A 22,740-nucleotide genomic window follows, 5' to 3' on the forward strand; every position below is an offset into this window, starting at 1 on the left:
GGCTAATCCCAGTTGATTCAGCTGTCAATGAATACCTGGTTATTAGCACTGACCACACTTCATTCTTCCAGGTGTTGTTAGCCCTGATGGGCCACCTATTCTAGGGTGGGTCTTTGAACTCTGAAAAACCCTACTTGCTGCTGCTCCTAACCCCTGCGTGGTGGTTACGGACCTCTTAAATCCTCTCGTGGAGTTTTGTCCTTACGGAGCTACATTCTGTCTGAAACATCTGTATTGCTGAGTTTATTGCACAGTCAATTGAAAATACTGCCTGTTGTTCCAGAGAATAACTTGGATTCAGACTGTAGGCTTCATTGGTCTATGATACTCAAGGGGATCAGCTGAGATAAGCAAAGAATAAACCGTTTTATCTGAAGTTGAAGTGAACCTTGTTCACATATTTCTGTGTCTCCCAAGAAGGGCAACATATCTGCATTTATGAATTCTTCATGAAGTGACTTGGGCAGACTCGGGGCGGGGGGGGAGGGGGGAGAATATCTTCGTACCATCACACTGCTGATGCAGACACTATTACCATAACAGCTGTGAAAGTCAGGACTCTATCTAGCAGAAAATTTCCATCAGCTCAATTAACTGCTGTTCAGTAGTCTCTGCAGATAGGATGATAATCAGCAGTTGTTGCTGGAGACACAGGACAGTTCAGGCACTTATAGATCTGTTAAAGCCAAACGCAAATACTAGCAGTCAAGAGAATCAAGCAGATTGCAGATGCTCCTTGGAGAATAAAGCCTTCAAGATGCTATGCAGCAATGGCTACTTGCTAAAGAAATAAACCAGCGCGTGCACTGTATAGCTCATATTAAGCTGCAGAAACATGTCCTCATATTCCTTACTCAGAAAAGTCCAGACAATCATGTCTCAGCCTGAAAACCTCTTAGAAACACTGTTGAAAATTACTTTCCATCATCAAAAAAGTATTCACACCTCAGCAAGAAGCTAAATAAGGACACCGTTCTGGGAGTGTCCCAGACACTGAACTATTGTTTTTAATCCTCTTACTTAAATACGCACAAGCACAGAAATCTCCTAAGGTGCTTAGCGCTGTATTTGACAGAAACAATCCATGCCTGTACAAAGGTAAGGGAAAAGGAACTAAGCACACATGCCTGCATTCGTGAGCAGAGAAAGTTCATGGACTGGGTCAGCAGACTATGCACAGAGCACATCAGCACGCAGGGTAACAGGCATCCTGCCTGCTTTCTGACAGTATGGCTGGAGACGTCTCAGGAGGCTCATACAGAGTCTGGGTTTCAGATCCCACGAGGCACTGGGGCCTCACATGCAATGCTAAGCTGGCCTTTCCTGGCAAATCCACTCAAGAGCCACAGCGTGGAGGGAGATCATCCTATGAAGCAGATTCTAGACTAACAGCAGACTCTCTTTTATTCTTTTGTTTAGGTTTTTTGTGGCTTTTTGTTTCTGAAAGGTTGTCTGAACCCGGCAGAATTTCTGCTTGCAAACTCTGCTACAGGAAAGCAGCTGGATCCACCCAGTACATCACTGTTTTCCAGAGCACCTTAAACAGCAGCCTAAGCAAGGATAAAAGCACAGTTCTGTACATGTTTCCTTGTCTTCTCTCCCATTCTTTTCTTTTTTTTTTCCCTCTTATCTTTCATCCTCATTCTTTACCCATTGTATTTTTTCCTCCTTTTTGCAATTTCACCTCCATTGCCGTCTCTAACTCATCTTCCCTACGTGTGCTACTTCAAGAGTAGTTTATGCACGCTACAGAGCTACCCTGTAGCTAGTGCTATGTGTATCGGAGGCACAAACTTTCCTCTTAGGTGTTGGATTCTGCTTGGACTTGCACCAAAATAACAATCTGGATTACTGAGATATAATGGGAGGAAAAAGTGAGACCAAACCCAGGTGCATGACTTCAAATAGTAAATATGGTTTGTTTGTTGGGTTTGGGGTTTTTTGGGGGGTTTGTGTTTTTTTTTTTGCGGGGGCGGGGGGGAAGCACACGGGGATTTATTTTTTTTTTTTAAACTCTTTTCTGTAGCTATAATAGGTTAATATTAGGAAAGCAACTGAATACATAACCATGAGCACTTACAGGGTCAGAAAGATACAATTTAAGGAAAACATGGCATGCAAGACTTAAAAAAAAGCCTAAATGTCTATAAGTCACTACAAAATATTGTGAAATCTTGGGGGGTTTTAGCTCATTTTAATATCCTAATTTAGTTTTTTCTACCTCTATAAAGATTTTTTTCTAGGCCAAATTCTCATTGTGAACATCAGAAACAGCAAAAGTACAAACAACTAGGCACAATGAAGAACATTTGTGCAACTTTGAAAAAATGTCATAAACGAGCAGAATATAAGTTATGTGTGATGAGACCTAGAAAATCTGTTTGCTCCTGGTAGCTACTCTTTAGCAGCCATCAGCTCTTCTGTTAAACCAAACATCAAAGGTCTGAAATTCCACAATGACTTTTGATGTCGGCACAAGTTCAGTAGTTAAAGTTGAAGACTTGTCACATGAGGAGTTTATGCCAATTATAAAGCATAAAAAAGAAGTCACACACATGCAGGCATATGTTCATTATTAAAACAACAGGTCCACCAAATCTCCTTCTCTTCTGAATGTTTGGCTTATTTTATGAGAAAATAAAGATGAAAAATAGCTCCAGTTTTCAAGGTAAAACGCTTGAAAGAAACAAATAAATGTCAGTAGTCGCTTTGCCTACATGTATAATCTTCCTGGACTCCTTTTTCAGCTGAATTGCTCCAGTACATTCTTCAGCTTAACCCTCACCTGCCCGACCCATTTTTCTGTAATGGATACTTTTTTCTCTTCAAATCCAAGAGCCTGGTTTTCTACTTTTTATACCATTACCTAATAGACAGGTTGGTTCCCCATGACACACAATGGCATAAAATAATTTTCCCTATGTGTTTTAAAAAAAAAATTAGATGACAGATTATCTAAGTTTTGCCTATCGCACATCTTTTAACTGCCCTTTAATACTGCTAACACTTCACAAGGCTGTTAATTATCCCCTAATGAGTCAGTGAGCAGACCCCCAATTGGTGCAAACTGGCATAGCTTTTTGAAAATAGTTTTCCAAATGTTTTCACGGGCAAAAGCTATGATGTCTTAAAGTTTATAGGTATATAAAGTACAGGAGGATAGATAAGCTGCAAAGCAGAAATGCAAACTGAATCAAGCCCAACTGTTGCACTTCCCAGTCAGATGGTGGGGCAGGGCGGGGAGGACTGCGTTTACCCAAAATGATTGTTAATGTGCTCATTTTTAACTTCAAGTGAAATTTTCGAAACCATCATAACAATTTGGTACCCAAACCTCACTGCCTTTCCAACAGTTGCTTGTGAATTTCTTGGTGAAACAGCTTTCCCATGGGGATACTAATGTATTAATATTTCACGGAAATGGTGCAACATCTTCCCAAGACAGGCAGATTCCTTTCGGAAACATGACTGATTTCCTTCCACCTTGCCTGATACACTGCTGCAGACCCACCTTCCCAGATTCTGTATCGGCCAACCACCTTGCCACAATGACTGCCAGAGCAAACCAGCAGGATAGTGCTTGGAAGCCCTCAAATCATTGCTGGCATATTCAGGGCTTCCCGATTTCCTGCCACACATTTTGGAGCCTGACGGCCATCGTGGCTCCAACCTGAGCAACCCTTTGAACTTCAGGGAGCTTCCCAAGCTGCTTCCAACAGGATGGGAGCTTCCCAGGGTGCCCCAGGGAGCCATGGCAGAGCCACGAGTCAGAAGTTATGACAGCTGTTGATTGTTTCATTTAGGAAAACTCAAAACACATTTTTTGATTTTCCTGAACTGAAAATTTTCCCATTTTCCTTTGAGTGGAAAATTTTGAAATGTCATTTTTTGTTCCAATTCAGTACAAAAACATACTGGAATTCACGTCTCCTCTCCAGCACCCCTCCCCCATCATAACTTCTGAGTCTCAGCTAGTTCTTCTGTTTTCAATGCCCTTATGCCTTTGAAAATCACCCTCTGAGCTCTCTCTGATGAAACAGTAAAAGCACGCATGGGCAACTATTCAGCCAAATACCAGATGTTTAAGTATTCTCATCATATTCAACAAACAAATATCTGTGTAAAAGTTTTGGTTCACAATATTGTAGGAATGACTCTTCTTCATACAAACGCCCATATTAGAATGCTGGAAAGATAATTCATGCATAAACAAGAGCATTTATGGTTATTCATTGTTTGCTACTTGGTGTTCATTATTATTCTTGTAAAATAGTTTTGTTTATCAAGCAAATAACAGACTAGGATTTCTGTGACACACTACACACAATGAACAGTGAATGAAGCATGCAGCCAATGTAAGTAACAATTTGGAAACTTATTTCCCCAAATTGATCTGTAAACACTTACAAAACAACAAGGTTACTCACAGAAAGTTGGATGTACAGAAAAATAGCAAAAACTAGCTGCTAAACACACTACTACCAGTTCTTCGACCTGCTTTAGTAAAAAGAGCATGCAGCAGTGAGGAATTAGCTCTGCCACCTCTCCCCACTACCAGGGCATGCCCTGCCGCTCCAGTTGAGGAGAGGCTTTTCCACAGCTGCCACTGGTCTCCCACTGCTCCCTGGATCGTGGGAGCTGCAGGACTGCTGAGGAACACGCCATTTGTGCTGGAAAGTATCCTAAGGCTTTTGAAATCCCAGCTGCCACAGGCAGCTCTTGGGAAAACAGGATCCATACAATCTTGGTGCAAAATTGTGTCACCGCAAAATAGCACAAAAGGTTTTTGTGCCATGGTAATCGGATCCCATCTACAGCATTCACTTTAAGACAAATAGGAAGTGATGAATGAGACTCAAATTCTTTTTGGTATGCACCAACAGCCTGGATTTCGTTAAGACCAGAGATATGGATAAGGAATGCAGCAGCCATGGCTTCTTTTCCTACGAGCTGTTTTGAGTGGTTCTCCTTCTAGTATTTCTTCAGCAATGAACTCAGGTCTGCTATTCGTTTTCTGGGCAATTGCATCACGTAGGCTAAGATGAAGACAGAGGCCAGGTAAGGAGCAGCATTCTCTCTGCGAGCATCATCCAAGAGCGATATACCGAGGGTGATGTGACAGTGACACCTCTGTGCACTCTGCTCCACTTCACAGCAACATCCATTCCTGGAATACTTACGCATTCTTGGCCTCACATCTTTCAGTACTGCTGAGCAACCTGGAGAGCCTGCTGGCTTTTATCGACAGATTAAGGGTGCTGAGCAGTTCACAGGATTATGCCCTATCAAATACAAGAACCGCCAGCCATTAGGCTAACAGTTCTGTTTGCTGTCCAAGTCCTTTTAAAATTCCCCCCCATTTTCAGGAGGGGAAACCACAGGGATCCCCTTGCACTGGGAAGCTGTAAAAGAGAGACAGCCTGCAGGAGGCAAAAAGCAAGGAATGAGACAATGAGCTCATGAGCTCCTCTGCCTCAAATAACACCTGAAAAGTCTTTGGGGAAAAAGAAGGGGAAGCAGAAATAGCATGTTTCTGTTGATCTTTGGAAGCCTTCCAACTTTGGCTTTTCAACTGATTCAGATGCATTGCAGGGTATTAGTTATGGGGTTTAGCAGGGACATGTCAGGCTCCAGAGATGCAGTAGCAAGCTGCGAGGCTGTTTGGCCCACTCCGTGCTCACCTGTCTCGCACAAGGAGAAAGAGAGCACAGCCACTGCCCCAGTGAGTCAGCGCAGGCTCCTTCTGCAGGGGATCCTGGCAAGCGTCAGCGCAGCCAGTGAAGCTGAGGTCAGTGTGTCAGAAGTTAGGCTGCGGCTGAGCCTTATGTATCCCATAGGAAACACAAGCAAACTTTCTACCATTCTGAGAAATACACATAGCTGTCTGCACCACAAAAGCCTCAGAGGATTACTTATCATGAATCAACAAGTCCATCCCAGAGCCACAGTCAGAACAGCTTCGGGCTCAGTTGCAGCTCACCAGGGGCCATTTTTGGCAACAGCTGAGTACTCATCCCTGTTTGAAAGACACCCTCAAACACAGCATCAGTGTCACATGAAAGAAGGTTTTGGCTGAGAGGGGATAGCAAAACTTTCATACAGGCTTTCCCAAGAGTTGGTATTAGCTTTTAAGCAGTTGTGCTTATGACGACCCCGCAGGAAGTATAGGAATATAGTGTAGGAAGTATTTTTGCTGCTGAGTACTTTATGCACTTAAGAGTAGCTCTAGTCCCTTGGTAATTTACAGTTTCAGCCTTGGATTGTCAACATATCAAGCCAGGCATATATTTTCAGCAGCAAAAATAACACAAACACAATATGAAACTGCAAACTCAAAATTCAGGTGATAATCAGGCCTGGTGGAATACCAGAAAAGATATTTGTTAAATATATTATTCAGCAAGTTTGACAGATTTAATAATTTCACTGCAATGTAATATATTTATTATTTTATTGCTGAATTATCTGTTGAAATGTTGTTGTGCAAGTATTTTTGAACCATCATAATAATATTAGTCAAGACCAAAACAATTATTATAAACCTAATTATTCTAAGAACTGGAACATTAAAGGTCACTAAGCCTGGCTGTTGGCAACTACATTTATTTACCTTCTGGTTTCCAACAAGTGACTTTCAGAAACATATTAGAGGTGCTTTCGTTTTCAGAAGTGTCCTATTATGAGACACAAAGCACGCTCATTCTCTACTGCCATTAAGGGCAACTTCCCAAAGAACATTAGCACGCTTTCATTGTTGAATACCAAAACCGCTTTTCCTAAAGGATGTTATGCTGCTACTTATTCACTTATACAGCAATTCTATCAATTTTTTGTGGTATTCTACTGCTCACATTAGTGTTTTCTAAGGTGCTTCTAAGAGCAGAAAAGTTCCCTGTGGACTTGCAGCATTTTTGTTAGTTCCTCAGAAAGCCACTAAATTGGAGCACTTAGTGTAGAAAATTAGATCCTATGCCCTATTTAATATGTGTTTCTGTTCTATCAGAATATTCTATCAGAATATTCTATCAGAATAAAGAAATGCGCTACAGATAGTGAAATTCTGTTCATTAGCTTGTATTTATGATCAGACTGCAGCTCTAGCCTTTGGGCTAGCTGACATACTTGAAATGTTTTCTAAAATAATAAGTACATTGGAGAAAACCAGAGTTAGCAACATGACGCCAAATTCTAAGACGGTTACAACAAATGCTACCCTTATTTACTCAGTTAACTTCCTCAGAGTTGAGCTGACTTTAATTAAAAGCAGAATTTGGGCTGCACACTTAAATGTTAAATGTACGTTAATACATAGAAATAGAGCATAGTACCAAGTTGTCCGGTATTGTATAGACTCCCACCAGTGAACCCACATGACATAACGCAATCTGTCATGTCAGGAAGACTTAACAGCACAGGTCCAATCCAATCCAGATGGGATTAGCCTAACCCAGGAATCTCAGCAAGGCCTACAGTTAAAGAGCCCTTTGCTGCTGGAATGCAGCACACCCTGACCTGGAACATGAACCACTCCACCAGTGCTGTCCTTCCCCTCCACTTCCACGTTCATGCAAACGGAGCCAGCTCAGGCTCATTTTTGACAATTAATTTAGACTTGTCCTAAACTCTCGGCAGTGTAAGCTGCCTTTTTGTTGGGCAGCTATGAAATACACAGTAGTCCTGGCAAATAGTGACAGTTCAAGGTATGACTTCAGGAGAAATACTGCCTAGTGGTAAACTGTCACCACGGATTGCCACAGAAGAATGGACAAATCTATGATTTATTACAGATGATGCTAAACATGTTACATCTACAAAGTCAATCTACCAAAAGGTAGAATACCTGAAATAAGATTGCCCAGGAAACAAGTTTATTAAATGAAAGAAACAAGAGAAACTATCATGCAGTTCCAAAGGCAGGGTGACTGAACCACGTAAGCACCACACAGAGCCAAGTGCAGTGAGAGCACAGCATACAGCAGTAGTACATTGGCCATCTTCTATATCTTCCCTCCAGTGGCTGGCCAATATCACAAGTGCTTTGACAATGGATCTCAAAATTTTTATGACAAAAAGAACAAATTTAAGTCTCAGGAGTTAAATGGATATCACCCTTACAAGACATGACTTTTCTACGATCGCTCCCAGCTATCTTGCCATAGTTCCTGCCTTCTTCCTGACCCAGGTGCCACTCCATCTATCCAAGCTCTTGTCTCACTCCACTGTTTTCAGCTAATCAACTTCCACCCTAGTTCTCTAACTCCCTATTTGTTCTCATTTATCCCTCATTCACAGTCTTCCTGACCACGTCCTTTTCTTCCAGTTTACCCCCGACAATCACTGGTTCCCATTTGCAGTCTCAACCTCACCTTGTCAGAAGTGAACTTGCCTCATGATCCAGCCTCAGCTTCCTCCTACCTTGCACAGCCCTTAATCCTGGTTTCCTCACCCTTGTCCCACGAGTTCTCCTCATTTCTTATCCTCTCTTCACCAGAATCAAGATTTTCTATCCGATATGCTGTCCCACATCTGCACAGCCAGGAGAGGCGATGACAAGGACAACAAGCACAGCACCTGGACGCCCTGGGGTGATGCTTAGGGCAGCACTCAACCTTAGGTGAAGTCATCTGCTTCTACTGAGCAATTCTGAACCAAAATGTTTTGATATTTAACTTTGATCAAATTCCTACTTGTTAATGTTCTTGAAGGAACAGCAAAAGCTATCCCTGTTCCCAGAACCACCTCTGCCAGATTTGAAGTTCTCCTAAAAATATAAAAGCATATTGGTAGAAGAGAAAGTGGGCAAATTCCTTTTACTTGAGTAAATAAATATTAGGAAGGGATTTCAGCTGACACACAATACAGGCAAGGGGGGACACCCACCCCCACCCCCTTATTAACTAGTCAAGAATACATTTATTGTGGAATTCAGAAAGTTTCTAACTGTCAGAGAATGAGGGTTTTAAGAACAACTTCCCAGCAGGTTCCCCAACCTCCCCACATCCTGGGATCAAGAATTATAGGATGTACTTTCCTGAATGGATTTGTGGGAAATCAGACTCAATGGCTTAAGATGACCTTTCCTTGTTCCAAGAAATTCAGCCTATAAGCAAACGCTCAGCATAAAAATTTTTACCCTAACATATAATGTAATAAGCCACTTGTAAGGGAGAATTATGATGAAGACTGTTAAACAATTTTAAATACCACTGTTGCCATCAGGTCTGCCAAAAAGATGCAGAAGAGAAAACCACAAATACAAGAAAGAGGGGAAACAGATACTACGTGAAATCATCGCTGGTTCTTGAACAAGTCCCAGACTGCCGGTACCAACCTCTGATCAAACCCAGTGCTGCCAGGGATGCGATGATGCTGTGACACAGTTAAAGCGTATCCTGGATGCACAATACGTAAAGATGCAGACACACTCATCAACAGGAAAAAAAAACACCTCTGAGGGTTTATTGGGCCTCAGGCCCAATAAATAATATTTCACTGCGGAATTCAGCATTAAGCAGTGGGTCATACTGCCTCACTGATTGGAAAGGGTCAGGTTCAAAAGAAAACCAGTGGGTCTGTCCATTGGCTCCTTATGTTTGACAAATGCCTGGGCGTTTCCTGGAGATACAGAGGTTGTTCTCAGATGTCAGGTATTGTAAGACCTGAGGGACCTTGTAAGAATTAGTGGAATGGTGAAAACCCCAGAGGCACGACCACAAAAAAGCTGAGAAGAAATCCGATACGCTTACATTAACATCTGACTAATTTGAAACAATTAATTAGTATTTCAGATAGAAAACATTCTCATTAAAGATTTAGCTGAGACATAAGAAATCACAACAGGCATGTTAAAAGACCTAACCCCTCACTAGCAAAGAACAGGTTTAATATTCCTGATGTTTTTCAGACAAAACAAATGGGGACCAGATGTTATTTTCCTCTTTCCAGTAGGGAAAATAACCGAAAGTTGAGTACACTGTTGTGTTTGAAGAATTATTTTCTAATCAGAGATTTTTTGTTTTGCTTGTTTTTAAGAAAGCTATTCATGCCTCTGGATTTGAAACACCTAGTATCTACCGTGCAATAGTTAGTCCAAAATTTACTTAAACTCCCTGCCTTCCACCTGCATGTCATAATTTGTGGGGAAAAAGCTTCTCAAATGGTCAGTTCGATTTTTAAAATGGCTTGTTCCTTTTAGGTTTTTCTGCCCATTAATGAAGCAGAAGCCTACACGTGCCAGAGTAGACCATTTGGACTGAGAAGCTGATATGCACGAGTGTGATGCTGGCACTATTTACTATTACACTTCTTATAGTTTAACCTAGTAAGGACCAGACAGTATCTTGTCTGGTGTGCACGAAAATCCTTTGCATATGCATGTGTAGCTAAGATTAAAATCCTCATTTTCAGTCCTCAAATGTAGGCAAGTGGTGGGTATAACAATGTTGTCAGCAAACACTATCAGCATACCAGTTAATCGCAGAGGTCCTAGATATTTCATAGAGAAGTATTTTGTATTCTGAAAGGAGGGGAGACATGCAAAAGCAGCAGCAGTTCAGTCAACAGCAAACGAGACGGGGCTAGACGGCAAACACAGGCTTCACCATCCACCGAGCCCTCCCTCCAATACCTCTGGCCACAAATACCTGTGCGCACAAGCACTGGTCTCCAAGGGGATTCCTATCCTGCAAATTACACAGGCCCTCAAGCCTTTTCGTGTCCTTATCTGCCCTGGGTCTTTCTCGCTTAGACTGGGGGCCCTGCAGGGAGCAACTCCCGCTGTCTGCACAGCACTCAGCGCGCTGCCTGTCCTCTTCCATTTGAGATCCTTGTGCTGTTCCCATTGCCACATATGGGTGCAGAATAAAACAAGCTTGCTGACACTTCTGTGTGTATGTCACTGTCATGATAGTGTGGCAGGAAACTTATCACATTCTGAATGTACTTGTGAAAATCCCAATCTCTACGTGCTGGCATTTATACGTATGACATTTTTAAGGAAGCCGGTTTGATTACCAAGGGGAGGTCACAGTGCTCTGGGTGCGGAGGCCTCTCATCCATGCAGAACTACACCACTTTTTGACCTTCTTCACTTCAGATGCTACAAAACCGCAACAGAGCCTGCTATCTCATCCCTGCCACCACCATCTGGAGCCCTTTTCTTCCTTTCATGTTACTCAGGAGACCTTCTGGTATTTTTAGGAATATCAATTTACTCTTTTCAGAAAAATATCTATGGGAGCATGCCAAAGAAATACTCCACAAACCTAGCAGATGCATTATGCGAAGACACCTTGCAGCCATTAAATGAGGTGACTGCTCTCAAGCCCATCACTTCCCACTTCTTTTCACATCATCATGGTTTTTCGACCTCTCAGTCTATACCCTTTAACAAGGATTTAAAGACACTAAAAACAGCACAACACTCTCTGCCTGTAGTTTGCCTTAAATCTTTTCCAATTTCCCACTGTAGTTTTCATTTTATTCTCTTACTCTCATTTCTAATGGCTTCTTGGCATCCTGTTTCCTAACAACATACTATTAGCACTTCTCTATTGTAATCCCCTCTTTAGCTGCCTAACCCAACATTAGTATTAGCATCAGCGTTATCGTGTTATCATGTAACATAGCTGCATGAAAAATTACAACAGTTGTGCAGCAGTTACGGCGTAATTACTCAGTGCCACTCAATGTGAAGTGCTGCAGTAATAGGTTGCATAACCAATTAAATTTCTGAATTCTGCTCACATAAGAAGCCTCTGAAACAAAGTCACCATAGAGGTTTCTCAATCCTGTCTGCGACTGATTTGCACCAGTGGTGTACGAAAGGGAGCCAAAACCTGAGGTCTGCTTGTTTTTTTCTACTACTTCCAATCACAAGGAGAACATACTACTGTGGTCTCATGAACTGCTACAGTTATTAAAACTGATGTTAATAAGGAAAAAAAAATGCTTGGGGGAAAAAAAAAAACACAAACCAGTGTTGGATGACTAAATTTACACTCTCCAGGGGTGTTCTTCAGCCTTAGACACAGAAATCAGAAGGGAAAGAATAAACTACTTTTTCCAGCAGGCTTTTCTAATCAAAGTTACTGTTTATGAACATAAACTGTATCCCAATGAGAAGTGACTAAGCATTCTGATGCCTATTCACTTGACTTGACTTGTACGGTGTCTAGGCACATCTGGAGAACTACTGCAACAGGCTGCTTTCATACATGGGATAGTTTTCTTTCTTGAATAACAACGTTTTCCATTTTCCTGCCATATATTTGTTAAGAAATACTGTGGAAAAACTAAAATGTAGCATTAATTATAACACAAATGCAACAGTAGACTTTTGTAACCAATTTGCATTGGTTAAGATTTAGTTATTTTCTTTACAGGTTAAAACTTGTTACCAACTGTGTAACATATGAGTCTAAGATTCACACGCATCATTCACAAAACTTGACAAAATATTATTCTGAAAAACTCAAAAGATGCAAACTACAGTTATCTTTGGAAAGGCAGAAACTACAGTATATAGATTTTCATACCACGGGAAAGTGCCTGCATCTGTATTTTGTTATTAGAATATATGTACACACAGAGAGACAGATAGATATACTTTCTAGAAGATAGATACAAGTCTAAGTAACAAGATTCACAGTCCTCAGTTCCTTCTGAATTCTTAACCTTGGATTCCCAGTTAGTAGCAGCAATGGAGAAAATAGCGGAGATTTTACTATCCATACCAACTAGATGCTTGTGGTCTTTCCTCTTAAATTTAGCACTTGCCTGATGTAAATTGCTGCAGCATTTCCTGGGCAACTGTCAAATGCTATGTAATATATTAACCCACTAAAAATGTGGTGGGTTGTTCATATGAAGTTGATTTTTCCATTTTGCTTAGATTGGATGAGCTTCCCATTGGTTTCTTGGTGCAACTCAGTTTTTGGTCTATAAAATTTTATAATAGACTACAATAACAAACCAATCTTTATCCCTAATTGGTGCAACACTATGTTCAAGACAATAACATCAGCTTATATTTTGAGAAAAAGGAAAACCGTGGTCTCTATAATGCTACCTTATGGAAAATTTTGGAAATGCTAACACACCCAGTAAATCTCACAGATTGAAGCATGGCTGCTGTTGCATTTCTGTGATAAGAAGTTTGAGGCTGTTCTCTTATTTAACTTCTGCTCTCTCCTCTCCTTGGGAACAGATGAGAGAGAGAGAGATGTTATTTTTCATTAAAATAAGGGAGAGAAGTAGGAAACTTAATACCTACCAAAAAAAATTAAGACTAAAACCTTAGGATTGCCAAACATCAAATGAGGCAACACAGTTTGTGGGGGTATAGTTTTGTGGCTTTTTTCAGTTGGTTGGTTTTTGTTCGGGTTTTTCTCCCCCCCCCCCCCCCAAATGACATAAAAACAGCAGCTGGAAAGGAAAATTTGTTTTAGAAATGTTTCATGGAATATCCCTTTTCACTTGTTTAAAAAAAAAAATCCCACAGGGAAAATATCTTTCAACAAAACTTCAGTGTGGCTCGGAAAAAAAAAAGTTACCTCCTCTCCTCTCTCCCCCCCATAACAAACATAGCTTTGAATTATTTGCTGTACTGCTTGTGTTAGTACCACCACATTATGAGGGATCCAAGTGAATTAAGAGTAGCCAGTTGTGAGGAAAGCTGCTACAGCACATAAGCTTGGCAGAACCAGCCAGAAGAGTTTAATCAAAATTAGATTACTGATTTGTGATTTAGAATAGGCAGTCAATATCTGACTAAATCAGGAAGTATCAGGAAGAATTAAGGAGTTTTCTCTATTGTAATTGCCCTTTTTAATAAAGTTCTTCAAGAGAAACGGTAATTCTTCTACAAAAATTAGGTGCTGCTTCTTGAAGAACACCAAGACCAAATTTAGAACCTGGCCCAATACAGGAACCCCTTTTGTTTCTAAAAGGTTTTTTAGCTGCAGAATGATGATAGGTCATAGTATTTATACTACTTGCACATCTATGAAAATACAGCAATGGCTGATGGCTAATAGAGAATTACAGAAACAATAAATTAAAAAACAGAGTGAGACTTCATATCAAGTTCCCTAAAAAAGATATTAAGTTCAGTCTCTGGGTTAACTGAGTAAAATAAAATCCCCCTAAACGGGTGAAGAATCAGCTTAGTCAGCAAGTTAATGCGAGCAGAAAATTGTAACCTCTACACTTTAAAGTGATCATCTTGCCCATTTCTCAAGGAAAGCCAGTGACCACTCTGATCAAGTCAGTAGACTGGGTCTGAGGAATCAAACACATTGCTTTAGTTTATAGAAAAACCTCTCTTTTGAGTACAGAACAGAAAGATACAAAAATAAATTATATGGAATTCTAACTACTGCAGAGTTCAAGGAATTTGGATATGTCTCTTCCTTCACTGTTTATTTCTGAAGAACTAGGTGAGCTCTCTCCTTGTTGTCCCCTTTCTTCAATATCTCAGCATTTCTCCAATTTCCACACTAACGTTTCATTCATTTGTCCTCCAGCCTCTGTGTTTTCTTGAAAAAATGCCAGGCAAAATGTCCTTTTGATGCCTCCTTGTCTTTTCAAGTGTACTGCTGCTCATTTATGCCTCTAACCAACACCTCTCATTAGGTGCTTAAACAATTTTCCCATTCTCAAATCAGTCCCATGGGGTAGTAGCCTTTTCTATCGTTCTTGATACTAAAGCAATCTGACTGATGTGCAGCATCCAGCCTTTATAGATCTGCTGCCTTTGACAGTTATTGCAGCGGTACCCCGTAACCAAATCCCTAAATCAACACATTATTTATTTAGTACTTTATCGCCTTTACACTATTTAGAAAGCATTTTCAGAGGCTGGGAGGCTTTGCCTCCTACAGACTCCTCTGGGAGCTGCAGAACCTGGTTGGTGTAATCCTTACCTTGTTCTTCTCAACTGCCATCTCCTATGCCCTCTCTGCACTGCTTAGGCAAGGCCTACAAGCTGATTTATTATTCTGATTCTGTTCCCATTCAGAAATGAAGGGTCCAAATCTCCAGACTTCTGCATGTAAGGTGGCACTTCAAGTTCCCAAGAGAAAGAGTAGGATCCAAGCTTCCCTAGGGAAATTCACAGACACTCATTTTGTCACTAAAGGTCTTTGGATGCATAAAGTTCCACTTTTTTACATGCCCAGAACATATGCTCTGCAGATGCTACCAGGACTCTTCTGCTTGGTGCTGAGCTCCTATTTGAGCCTACTCATGCTCCTGGTAGGAGTTCTTCACCTGTCTCCTGAGGAACTGCATGCAATAAGCAAGTTATCATGCTGACTGGAGACACTCTTATAGAAACTGGTTTGAAAACATGGAGACCACAACTCTTTCTTTCAACCACACAATGGGAAGCATTACAGTCATTGTCCAAGACATAGTTCAGTATACAGCTTAGTTTGAAGGGAAAGATGGAGGGTCAGGTCCCAACCTATCACCCGCCAGGACAACACCTTCACCACATATCTAAGATGCACAATGTCCTCATGCACCTGTGAAGAGCTGTTGAAGCCATGCCACTTTGCAAAAGAGGAGTCAGTATTTATTGGGCTAGAGACAGACATCACAGTAGTGCGAACAAGAGAGCAATGTCCAAGAAAAAGCTTATCTGTATTTCACTTTATTCCTTGAAGAATCTCTTGTGCATTTTTGCCCACTGAAAAATTCACGAAAGAACTAATGCCTGTCATGGGATGAGTATTTCAATCTCTCATCCTTCCTGTTTGTTCACTCCTGTTGCGTGAAAAATTTTGCACCAAGAAGAAACTCTTCTTTCCCACATCAGTTCTGGTCTGTCCTAAAACTCAATCTCAATTAGTGCCAACAATCTCTGAACCGAATACTGCCATGCAGAGACTAAATATAAGATTAAATTAAAGTCAAAAACAAAGGTTTTTTCCTCCCCACAACTTCTACATCTGTGCTCTATATGCCTTGATAACTTTTTTCCAGCTTTTGCAATTACATAAAGAGTGGATCTGTATATGAAATGATCTTATGACGTTCTATTAGACTGTATTTTAAAAGCTTTTAAGTTATTACAGTTAACACTTCTGTTTTGCTGTATGACAGGCACAGTATTTCTAAGTGGTTCCAAAGAACAACCTGAAAATTTTACAAAGTTATAAAAGAGCCACTACTATTTGGGATCAAGAAATTATTTCCTGCAAGCTACCCTGAGTTAACAACTCAAGGTCATCTTCTGCATGCAATGTGTCTTTAGGCAGCCCTGGGTCAAAGTGAGGGAAATTGTTTCTCTGATTTGTTCCTGCCCATACATCTGACCAGCAGCAGACTTCAGTAACAGAGAGACTCATTAACGTTGAAATCCGAGGTTACAACCTTTATTTAAAATATTTTGCCTCTTCTGTCTGATTGTGTTACACTGGCCTTTTTGCCTTAAAAATGGGGGATGCCTTATATCTTCAGTTGGGCTTGATTTGCCATTTCTTTCCCTTTACAGCTATTCATCCCTGTACAAAGAGTATAAAGCCTTACTAAATCAGAATTTCCATTCCTCAGGCACATTTTACAGGTATAAGGAGACAAAAACCAAACAAACAAAAAAACCACCACACAAAGAAAATCAGCCCCATCAGTTTTGATGAACACTAAGAACTTTTCAGTATTATTCCACAATTCAACATTCATCGTTGGTACAGATAAAGATATTACTGTGTTACTAGAGCAGATTTCTGCGACTAACGTTGTGACTTTAGTCTCTTTTGCTTCCTCTCTCTCCTTTGGTGCAAATAAGAAAATAATTTTAAACACAAAACCAAGAAAAGCAGCTTTCTCTCACATTGCAGTGTTCAACCAGAAGCTCCCCAGAGGCCTCTGTGATAGCTCATTTATAATATAATTCAACTACAGCAGTTAAGCGATGCTGCTGTACAGTTTAAGTGCCTTTGCTAATTTTCCTGGCCCTGGGGGGGGGGCGGGGGGGGAGTTGTATCATATATTTCATTTGACATGATATAAATTTCAGAGAGCAATCAGAAACATTCCCTAAGGAGTGCAGGGGGACATCTGGACAAAGAACTTCCTTTTATAAATATACACCCCGCATCTTTTTGTAGTCACTCTTGTAATAATCTCTACAACTTTGTTTGCTCCACTTCTTATTTGGGATTCTGCTACAGACTTAAATATTAACACACACTCATTACGGATGTACATACTTATACTATTAACACACTTTCATAATTATGATCGAATACACACATGAAAATTAAATTAATCTTTTTCTTGACAGAGTCCAAAAGCAACCAGTCTTCCTAACTCTGTGAACCCCATGGCTGAAAGCCACACACAGATAGCACTACCTCAGAGATAAAAGGATGAGAAGCTCCAGGAGCGGTTTGCAGATTTCCCGGAAGATCCATCATCCCACTACAGGATGACGGTGTGTTGGACGTGCGGTTCAGTCCCAGAAAAACCCAGCAGTACTGATCTCAACAACCCTAGCTGGTTCATGTCTTCCCACAGCTAAGCATTCAGATTACCTAGGACTCCTTGGATGTCTCTGTGGACACCAAGTGGTCCACCAGGACCAAAAGGCTATTGAGCTAGACTACAAGCGTCATATGAAAAGACATATTCTAGTTCAACTGGGTCTTGTTGAATTGGTGCAGTTACTTGTTAAAATTTATGGCCATCTGCTATAGTAGACCAGACAATCATTCAGCTACAAAATTTACCATTGCATGAGAGACTGAACACATGGATTAGACCAGGAAACATCATATATCATAACACAGGTCCGTAGTGTAACACAAACAGCCAGAATCTCCATTTCCACTGACAATACCTAAAACCATACCAGTTTCATATTGCTATATTTTCTTTAATATGCTTGATACCTAGAATGTAGGTATCCTACAGTACTAGGCCTAGAGGACTCTTCAGAGTAGTAACGAAAGAGACAGGGAAATATTTGTTGTGTTTATTAGCTTCCAGAGCTCAGTATTTTTCATATTATCTGAAGTGGAATCTGGTGCCACCCTACACAAGGTGGCCATACACCAAGAGCTGGGACTCTAGGATATGCATTTAAGGTATAGGAAGGCCTGAAGTGTTAATGCTGCCTCTGAAAGGGGAAGGACATCTGAGTCATTGGGTCCCACTCCTGTGAAAGGACTGGCAGATATACCAGGTGATAAAAAGTGTTGTAGACATATAGACCTAAAGAAGCTTAAATCACACAGATGAGATTACTCCTACATTAAGAAAGGAGGCCAAATAGCATCCAGCCAAGGACTGTGGCAATCTCGCCGGTAACATTATTTAGATTGCTCTATGTACTTAGGTCCATTGTAACTGCACGTGAGCAGATCCGAACAGAAGAAAACGAGATGGGAAAATTGTTTTCTGCCCTTCAGTTAAAGCAACCCAGTAGATCAGCAGTATCCAAATAGAACATTAATACACACAATAAGTTTCATGTCCTTCTCCGTTTTCCTTTTAGAACCATGGGAAAACAGATGGGCTCTCCTGCATGTCCTCTAGGTCAATAGATATGTTGAACCAAAGAAAGAGAAAATGCCAACAAATGCCCTCTAGTAACTTTCTGTGCTTCTCTTCAGTCTGCTGTATTTTTACTTTATCCATTTAAAGATCTAGCTTAGCAAGCCTGAAGTACCGAAGTCTAAGTATAAAAATAACCAAGCTTTGGCAACCTTCCAGTATCATACGAGAAATGTAGGTGAAGGCAATTTCAGAACTAAAGGGAACTCCTTGGGTGTCAGGGAGCATATTGAAAGAGGAGGGGACTTTTTTTTTTTTTTTTTAATACCTGCAATGGTTCTGAGCAGTACTGGCCTTTGAGATTAGCAAGAGCCAGCAGTTTTTCTAAAGCAGCTGCAACATTTCTCTTCATCATCCCCCTTTCCCTGCAGATGCTATGGGGTCAGACCAGCTGAGACCAGAAGCATGAAGGCTGAGATACCATGAGAATGGCTGTTCTTGCAACAGTAGAAGTGAAACGCATTCAGTAGAAGTGAAATGCATTCAGAAGTCACAAGAAATGTGGCAGCAACACAAAGCATCCTTTTCAATTTAAAAAGTTCATTGCTTTTGGATGTGGCTGTTCCAAACTTCTGGGAACTTACTTGAACTAAATGTTTTAGTGTTATAAAAAGTGCATGGCATCAGCCAGAATAAAGAAAGTCTTTTGATTTACTTTCTTCTTTTTGAAGTTTAACACTAACACTCCCTACGTAAGTTGTTTTTAAAGTAATTATTTTCATGAAATAATGGCAATTTGGTCACTGAAATAACTGGGGAAACCCCTGTGTACTTCAGTGAGCACTGACTGAGGCCTCAACATCATCCTTAAAGACTTGACCCTGCACCACTAAACATTACTGGGAATTATGCCATTGGCTTCAAAGGGAGTAGGAACAGGCCCTAAATAAGCAAAACTTCTAGTTATTACTCCAACGGGAGTAATCCTGTCAGGCCACAGAATGTGCCTATATAAGCCAAAAATTCAGCAGTGTTTTCTAGATTATATCCATACACTTTGTATGAGAGCGTTCTGTATTTACATATGCATGAACCATTCCAATGTGTGTATCAGGTAATTGTACAGAAGAAGGGCACAGGGGACTCTTAAAAGAGCTTGTGTATGAACCTTAGCCTGTGTGCCTGATGGGTTCAGAGCCCTTCCCCGATATTATCCCTCCAAAATATGCACACACCAGACAGACAATGAAGTCTCCTCACAGAGCAAATTGCTACAGCACGTCACAAGAGTTTTATAATCAAGCTCTCTCCATCTTATGCACTCCCCTGATATGAAATCAGTTGAAGAGGGGTTGGAATTGCACAGGTTTTTTTCCTTAACAGTATTATTTTGACAACACCATTGACTGATGTGCTGACAAGCGATGCAGATTGTGCTTGAACCTTAAGCAGGAAAAAGCAGAACAAACCCCATATACAAATATGTGAATGGTCTTTGCAAGGTGGAACCCGATATCTTTGCAATAGTGCTCATTGCCCACATAGCCACACATGGTAGAACATTATGAGACAGACATGGCAAAAAATCTGTAAGATTCATATCTGGAGTCTATGACTGTAGGTATTTGAAACTGGGATTTGAACTCAAACAGTGGGAAAGCAGTTATCAGTGCTCTAGAGAAGGTTCCAATAAGCAGCTAAAGCTGGGGGTGCTCAAATTGGATCCCAGTTCTAATAAGTATGGTTTAAAAATTGCTACAACTCTTGGTTCCCCCCCCCCCCCCCCCCATTATGTATGCCTCACCCTCCCAACCCCAAAAGTCACCAAGGTCAGAAAGCTTTATTGAACAGATATCTAAACTGCATTTAAATACAATTTCCAGAACCTATGATGCTGAAACAATCTAAACCTGAAACACTTTTGAGAAGTCAGGCATTGCATTTTGTTTTTCTAAACCAAGTTAACATTTCCTCCACTTTACCAACTTCCACAAGGCTCAAAACATCTCCAGAATTTTGAACATTGAGCTTTCTTTTGGATTTCTCATTTCACTACAAACATAGCCTTATCCTGCACAGTAAAGGAATCAAGGATGGATACAGGCCAGGATAAACTTTCAAAATATCTCATTGTGGGTTTTTCCTCCTCATTTCAGAATTCATGACTGTATTTGAAAACCACAGATATGTAAAAGAATGACTCTTCTTGGTATGAAACAGCATATTCAGGTTCAGTTTTTAACTTAAAGGAGTTCAAACCTGGTGCTCATTTTTGGCATGAAGGGCAGTGATATCTAATACGCTGAATGAGTAGAAGAAAATTTCAGCAATACAGGAAACAAGTAGAGAAGCAGCTTATATATTTGAGATCATTATATACCTCTCTTAGCAGAAAACAGGACAATTCATCAGGGACAGAAAGGCTTGAATTTAGCAGCTCAGGAGTTAAAGTTTAACTAAATAATGAGTTCCGACAAAGATGATAGAGGCTACTAAATCTTGAGACGCCTACTGCACCAAAACCCAGTCCTTTGCCAGAGATTCCTGTTAGGTTATTGATTCAGTGAGAGTGCAACTTTTAAAGGAAATTAAATCCTCTTGGAGAAAGACAGTTCCAAAACTGGTAGATAAGGATTATTGTAAAGGGAATTGAACATTGGAAAGGGAACATGCATCCACCCTGAACAGAGGGGCTAGCACATAGCTGCCTGGAAGAGAGAGAAAGAAGGGGGGAAAAAGCAAATAACTTGTTTGATGTTATCTGAGACGTGATGAAAGAAGTGTGCTCTCATCTGGGAGTTTTTAAAAACAGAGAACATGATGGACATGTGCATATACTACTCAAAGGAGAGCGCCTTCTCTCCCTCAACAAAACACTGAGGTCTCCACCCACTCCAGTTTTATTAATCAAGATCATGCTGGCTGACACGAGGAATCCGCCAGCTCAAACCCCTCCTCAGCCCTGGGCACGGCCCTGGATGTATTTGCTCTGCTGGTAAGATGGAGGGCGAGGATTTCCCCCCAGTAAACTCTCCAGCTGAACTAGCTGGAGGCCTCCCGTGGCAGGAAGTCAATTTATAGACTTCTGACACACAGCAGCTGCTGTCGAAAGCTCCCCACGGCTTTCGAAGCCGCATTGACCAGTCTGCTACCACTGGCTCCCTATTTTAACAGGATCTGGAAAAAGAGAAGTTTATGCCCAAGGGTTCAGAGACTTCCAGGGCTTTCTCTTTTCTACATCAGATTGCCTGCATGGAAACTGTCACCAGCAACACCTCTGTGGATCTGTAACTCTTGTACTTTTATACCGCTCCCAAGTGGTACCCACTCCCAAGTCCTCTGCTCTATTACCTGTTTAATACCTGTGCTAAAGGCAATGCTTCACAACTAAGTGTCATTTGGGGGAGTTGAGCTGAGGGAGAAAGGAACAAAGCATGAATGGTGGGAAATTTCTGCAGAGGCTTGTATAGCTATCACAAAACCAGAGAGGTTAAAACTGCTATTTAAAGCCATTATTTTCTGAGCAGGCTGAGAGTTAGCATGGAAGAAAGTTGGGATTTGGCCCATTCAGTAGTTGTGAAACCAGCCCACGCTGTCTCCTACTTCAAAATAGACCCATACATCAGTAAGGAACTGCTTGTCATCTATGTATTTTACTAATAGTCTGCATTTTGGATTCCACACACACACCCCATGGCATTCCCACCAGTACCCATTGCATGCCATTTTCAATGGTAGCCTGCCTCCTGCACTATTTCTCTTGGAATGCAAGGATGCAAGAAACTGAGGAATTCCAAGAGTTGCTAATGGCCTTTTGCAGTTCCGCAAAAAGTTGGAAAGATTTTATCCGTTGGCATTTTTTTTTTTTATTATTCCCATCTCAAGGAACAGCTGCTTTCCCCCTCTGCTGGCATCCTGCCAGAATACCAAAGCCACATAGTTAACACAGAACTCTCAATAACCCAAAGACTTCAACCTGATAAAGTAATCAGGGAGGATGTCATCAAACCAAGTCCTAAGAACAGTGATAAGTAATTGGGATTGCTATACCAGGTAAATGAAGAGGAAATCTCCCTGAAATAATTTAAATCACATTTGTAGAACACTGATCAAAACTTATCGTGCAGGGCAGAAATTTTCCATGCAGGCATTCCCCATTAGGGCTGCTGTTCTCTGTGTCATGTTCAATATGTCGATTAGATGAGGATCCGTTTATCTTGTCTCCCGTCATGAAGCTGG

This window comes from Aptenodytes patagonicus, chromosome 6 (genome assembly GCF_965638725.1).
Source record: "Aptenodytes patagonicus chromosome 6, bAptPat1.pri.cur, whole genome shotgun sequence".
NCBI classification, from domain to species: domain Eukaryota; kingdom Metazoa; phylum Chordata; class Aves; order Sphenisciformes; family Spheniscidae; genus Aptenodytes; species Aptenodytes patagonicus.